Source organism: Penaeus monodon, unplaced genomic scaffold (genome assembly GCF_015228065.2).
Source record: "Penaeus monodon isolate SGIC_2016 unplaced genomic scaffold, NSTDA_Pmon_1 PmonScaffold_16256, whole genome shotgun sequence".
NCBI lineage: Eukaryota > Metazoa > Arthropoda > Malacostraca > Decapoda > Penaeidae > Penaeus > Penaeus monodon.
In genome coordinates, this window is record NW_023645548.1 from 1,710 (window position 1) to 7,463 (window position 5,754).

At 43.4% G+C, this 5,754-nt stretch overlaps 2 pseudogenes; one reads left to right on the plus strand and one right to left on the minus strand.

Moving 5' to 3' along the window:
* Positions 1–270: 270 nt before the first annotated feature.
* On the minus strand, positions 271–1,737 carry LOC119569528 (annotated as a pseudogene).
* Positions 1,738–2,736: 999 nt separating this feature from the next.
* LOC119569530 lies at positions 2,737–5,452 on the plus strand (annotated as a pseudogene).
* Positions 5,453–5,754: the final 302 nt, after the last annotated feature.

The window sequence follows — 5,754 nt, forward strand, 5'->3', positions numbered from 1 at the left end:
AAAGACCATTACACATTGGATGATATGGTGTCGTTTTTAGTCCTTTTACCAACAATAATCTAAGCACTTCCTCCATCATTGCAGAGGGAACTGTGTCCCTCTATCACTTAAAATTTGCCCGGGAATACCGATCCTGCAGAAGATTTCCACCATGGCTTCGGCGACAGTGACAGAATCTATATTTTTGAGCGGCACTGCTTCTGGCCACCTCATGCTGAAATCCACGAGTGTGGAGAATTTACTTACATCCATCATTCGCTCTCGCATGGTTTAGTCCGACGATGTCCACGCGACTCTCTCAAAAGGTTCGGAGATCAGCGGCATGGGTTTTTCATTTGGTACAGGTTTCACACGTCCGCGGCCACTAGTCTTTTGAACAAATTGGTTAACCATCACGGCTACTGTAATCTTCCCTGTAAAGAACGGACTGTCTACGTGTATGGTTGCCTCGGGAACATTAACTAGTGGTCTGTCAATCATTCTAACATTTATCCTCCTCCCAGTGTATTGATGTGGTGGGAAACATAACTTTGCTTTACAACACACCCCGACGAACCGTTCTCTCTGAGAACACTTACCGAAACACCACCTACTTGCCCTGACTTAACGAGGGAGACCTCTGCTTACCAGGATTCGTGGAGGAGCAGATAGTCAAATGCTGTGCACGTAGGGCGTTTGTTGTCTACTTCTGACGTCCTCCGGAGGCTGGGGTGTTGGGTTTTTCCTCACTCATACAGGCGGAAATCATGAGTTTCTTGACTCACCTTTTCGCCAAGGATCTTCCGCTGTTGCTGTGGTGGTACACCTGCTGTGCTTTCGACTGCAGATGCTGTTTCTTGTAAATTATGGGATAACCTTCTGTTGCTGCTGCGAAGGTAGTCTTGCTTTCCCCTCTGTTGCTGACCCAGTAAAATGGCCGGCTTTTTCCACTGCCTACAAGTGTGATACCCAAAGGCAGAAAAATGGGCATCCGCCTTATCAGCCATTTGCTCTGCAGTCTTGATCTTGGGGATCTTAAACTGTGCAACAGATCCTGGGGACACGACTTTTCTAGCTGAAATCGAACACTAATCCCTAATACCTTCCTTTTTGTGTCCGGCGTCCAATCCTTTTCCAGCCACGGGTCAAGGTAGCCTGACAACGAACCAGGACTGAGTGGCAGTCTCTCGGTCTTGCATCTTTTGCACGATTAAATTAAAGCTTTGCGTCATCGACCGTCAGCCCGTACACCCTCATAAATGTCGACTTTCATCGAACAATACGTCTTGTCACTCGCGTCGAGGCGACGGAGGTTTTTCTAAGGGTTTCCCATCAAACAAACTTTGGAAAAGAAGCTTCTTCGTGGCTTCGTCCCAACTGATATAAATCGGCAAAATCTTCAAACCGGGGAATATATGGTTCGAATGGCTCACCTTCTTTAAATGCAGGTAAACCGGGTGCGCGGCAAAGTGGATGCCTGGGGAGGGGAGCCACCAATCGTCCCCGTCTGCACGCGAGCCATTTCCAGCTTTATGCCGGCGAATCCTCTCCTCTTCCTCTATCTTCAGCTGCTGCAATCTCGCTCGTGCCCCACGCTTGTCTTCCCGCTCTTCTCGTTTCTCCTTCTCACGTTCACCCCTGCCTCGCTCGTTCTTCCCCGCTCCTCAGCCTGACGTTTACTCATGTAATCTACAATAGCTATCGGGTCCTCAAAGCCCCATCAACTTAGCCCTCTTCTACATAATCTCCTGCAGACATATTGATGGAGAAAATTTTAAAGATACACGTAAATGAATGATCACAACACTTAACGATAGATCCCAATCAGTTAAGGGCACTCTCTCTTCACATCTGTTACTCCCAGTGTCAAGTCCCTGTTCGGGCCCCCTTCGCCAAATTCTTATCAGAGTCTGTTTTTTATTATCAAGAGTTATGTTTGTCTTAATTCATTTATTTTCTTTTATAACATTAATTCATTATTGACAAGATCTGACAACTTTTTTTGTAATATTCATATGCAATTAAATTAGTTTAACTTCGACTGATTAACCTGTAAAATTGTTAGTTTTATTTTAAATATCACTTTCGTTTTTCCCATATTTAAGAATCTCTTTCAAATTATTTAGGATTAATTAAGTTTTGTGTTAAGGTTTTCTTAGAGACAGGGAGAGTAACAAATTTTATCTATTAAAGTAAATGGCTATTTCTTTAACATGAAAAATATGAATAATTTTCTCTATTTTCTCACGTTTCTTTGCCAGTTGCCCTTCTGTATTTAAGTTCGTTACTCACGTATATATATATATTTTTTTCTAAGATTGTGTAAGAAGCAGAGGCTAGGGGACGAGTGAAAGACAGCGTGGCGGCTACAGGTCGCCGGTCACAGTATTTTTTTCCAAATTTTAGTCTGCTGCTCTGGTTTTCTTTTGTTTTTGTTCGTGAGTCGTGAGTGGGGTGAGAAGGAATGCCCGTGACTCCTGTCCACCTGTCCGATTGTCACGCTATGCGCACAATACCCAAAAGTTACCATATGTCGCTTGGGTTTCCATGGCAACACATGTTGTCAGGTGTTCCTATTTTTTCCCCCGTTTTGTTTTCCCCTTAAAATAGGTTTATATAATGAACACCTGGACAATATATATATGTATGTATATATATATATATATATATACATACATATTATATTGTCCAGGTGTTCATTATATAAACCTATTTTAAGGAAAAAAAAACGGGGAAAAATAGGGAAAACCTGACAACATGTGTTGCCATGGAAACCCAAACGACATATGTAACTCTTGGGTTTTGTGCGCATACGCGTGACAATCGGACAGGTGGACAGGAGTCACGGGCATTCCTTCTCACTCACTCACGATCCACGAACAAAAAACAAACAACCAGAGCAGCAGACTAAAAATTTGGAAAAAATACTGCTGACCGGGGACCTGTAGCCGCATCGCTGTCATCACTCGTCCTCCTAGCCTCTGCTTCTTACACAATTCTTAGAAAAAAATATATAATATATACGTGAGTAACGAACTTAAATACAGAAAGGGGAAATGGCAAAAAAAACGTGAGAAAATAGAGAAAATTATTCATATTTTTCATGTTAAAGAAATAGCCATTTACTTTAATAGATTTCAATTGTTACTCTCCCTGTCTCTAAGAAACCTTAACACAAACTTAATTAATCCTAAATATTTGAAAGAGATTCTTAACTATGGAAAAACGAAGTGATATTTAGATAAACTAACAATTATACAGGTTAATCAGTGAAGATAAACTAATTTAATTGCATATGAATATTACAAAAAAAGTTGTCAGATCTTGTCAATAATGAATTAATGTATAAAAGAAAATAAATGAATTAAGACAACATAACTCTTGATAATAAAGAACGACTCTGATAAGAATTTGACGAAGTGGCCCCCGAACAGGGACTTGACACTGGGAGTAACAGATGTGAAGAGAGAGTGCCCTTAACTGATTGTGGATCTATCGTTAGTGTTGTGATCATTCATTTACGTGTATCTTTAAAATTTTCTCCATCAATTTTCCCTGCGGAGATTATGTAGAAGAGGCTAAGTTGATGGGGCTTTGAGGACCCGATACTATTGAAAAGATTACATGAGTAAACGTCAGGTTTGAGGACGAGAAGAACGAGCGAGGCAGCGTGAACGTGAGAAGGAGAAACGAGAAGAGCGGACAGACAGCGTAGCACGAGCTGAATTGCAGCAGCTGAAGATAGAGGAAGAGGAGAGGATTCGCCGGCATCAGCTGGAAATGGCCCCGCGTGCAGACGGGGACGTTTGGTGGCTCCCCTGCCCAGGCATCCACTTTGCCGCGCCCCGGGTTTTACCTGCATTTAAAAAAGGGTTGAGCCATTCGACCATATATTCACCGGTTTGAAGATTTTGCCGATTTATATCATTCGACGAAGCCACGAAAAAGCTTCATTTCCAAAGTTTGTTTGATGGGAAACCCTTAGAAATCCTCCGTCGCCTCGACGCGAGTGACAAGACTATTGTTCGATGAAGTCGACATTGATGAGGGTGTACGGGCTAAACGGCCCGATGACGCAAAGCTTTAATTTAATCGTGCAATGATGCAAGACCGAGAGACTGCCACTCAGTTCCTGGTTCGTTTGTCAGGCTACCTTGACCAGGGGCTGGAAAAGGATTGGACGCCGGACACAAAGGAAGGTATTAGGGATTTAGTGTTACGATTTCAGCTAGAAAAGTCGTGTCCCCAGGATCTTGTTGCAAGTTTAAGATCCACAAGATCAAGACTGCAGAGCAAATGGCTGATAAGGCGGATGCCCATTTTTCTGCCTTTGGGTTCACACTTGTAGGCAGTGGAAAAAGCCGGCCATTTCACTGGGTCAGCAACAGAGGGGAAAGCAAGAACTACCTTCGCAGCAAACAACAGAAGGTTCAAACCCACTAATCCAAGAAACAGCATCTGCAGTCGAAAGCACAGCAGCGTGTACCACCACAGCAACAGCGGGAAACATCCTTGGCGAATGGTGAGTCAAAACTCATGATTACCGCCTGTATGAGTGAGGAAAACCCAACCCCCAGCCTCCCGGGGACGTCAAAGCTAGACAAAAAACGCCCTACGTGCACAGCATTTGACTATCTGCTCCCTCCACGAATCCTGGTAAGCAGAGGTCTCTCCTCGTTAAGTCAGGGCAAGTAGGTGGTGTTTCGGTAAGTGTTCTCAGAGAGAAAACGGTTCGTCGGGGTGTGTTTAAAGCAAAGTTATGTCCTACCACATCAATACACTGGGAGGAGGATAAATGTTAGAATGATTGACAGACCACTATTAATGTTCCAGAGGCAACCTACACGTAGACAGTCCCTTCTTTAACGGGGAAATTACGTAGCCGTGATGGTTAACCCAATTTGTCAAAAGACTAGTGGCCCGGACGTGTGAAACCTGTACCACTGAAACCTATGCCGCTGATCTCCGAACCTTTCGAGAGAGTCGCCGTGGACATCGTCGGACTAAACCATGCGAGAGCGAATGATGGATGTAAGTACATTCTCACACTCGTGGATTTCAGCATGAGGTGGCCAGAAGCAGTGCCGCTCAAAAAAATAGATTCTGTCACTGTCGCCGAAGCCATGGTGGAATCTTCTGCAGGGTCGGTATTCCCGGGCAAATTTTAAGTGATAGAGGGACACGTTTCCCTCTGCAATGATGGGGGAAGTTTCTTAGATTATTGTTGGTAAAAGGACTAAAAACGACACCATATCATCCAATGTGTAATGGTCTTTGTGAAGGTTTAATGTGACTCAAAAAAAAAAAAAATGCTCAAGAGAATTGCAGCAAAGCAGCCGAAGGAGTGGCCACGCTATGTTGCACTTCTCTTTGCTTACAGGGAAATCCCTCAAGTTTCTTTAAGTTCTCACCCTTTGAACTTTTCTATGGTAGAGCAGTAAGAGACCTCTTCAAATATTGCGGGGCTGTGTGACGAAATGAAAAAGCAGATACAGAAGTTAAGACAAACGTATACTTATGTCATTGACCTGGTAAATCGTCTCCAGTCTACTCGCGAACTAGCTAAGCAAAAGTTTGCTGAAAGCTCAGGAAATACAGAAGGCATACTACGACAGGAAAACAAAGGTACTTCCCGTTCAAGGCTGGTGATAAATGCCTTATTCTCTTACCTACTTGGGTTTCCATGGGAACAGGTGTTGTCAGGTGTTCCTATTTTTTCCCTTTTGTTTTCTTTAAAACAGGTTTATTAATAAACACCTGGACATTCGCCCCTCC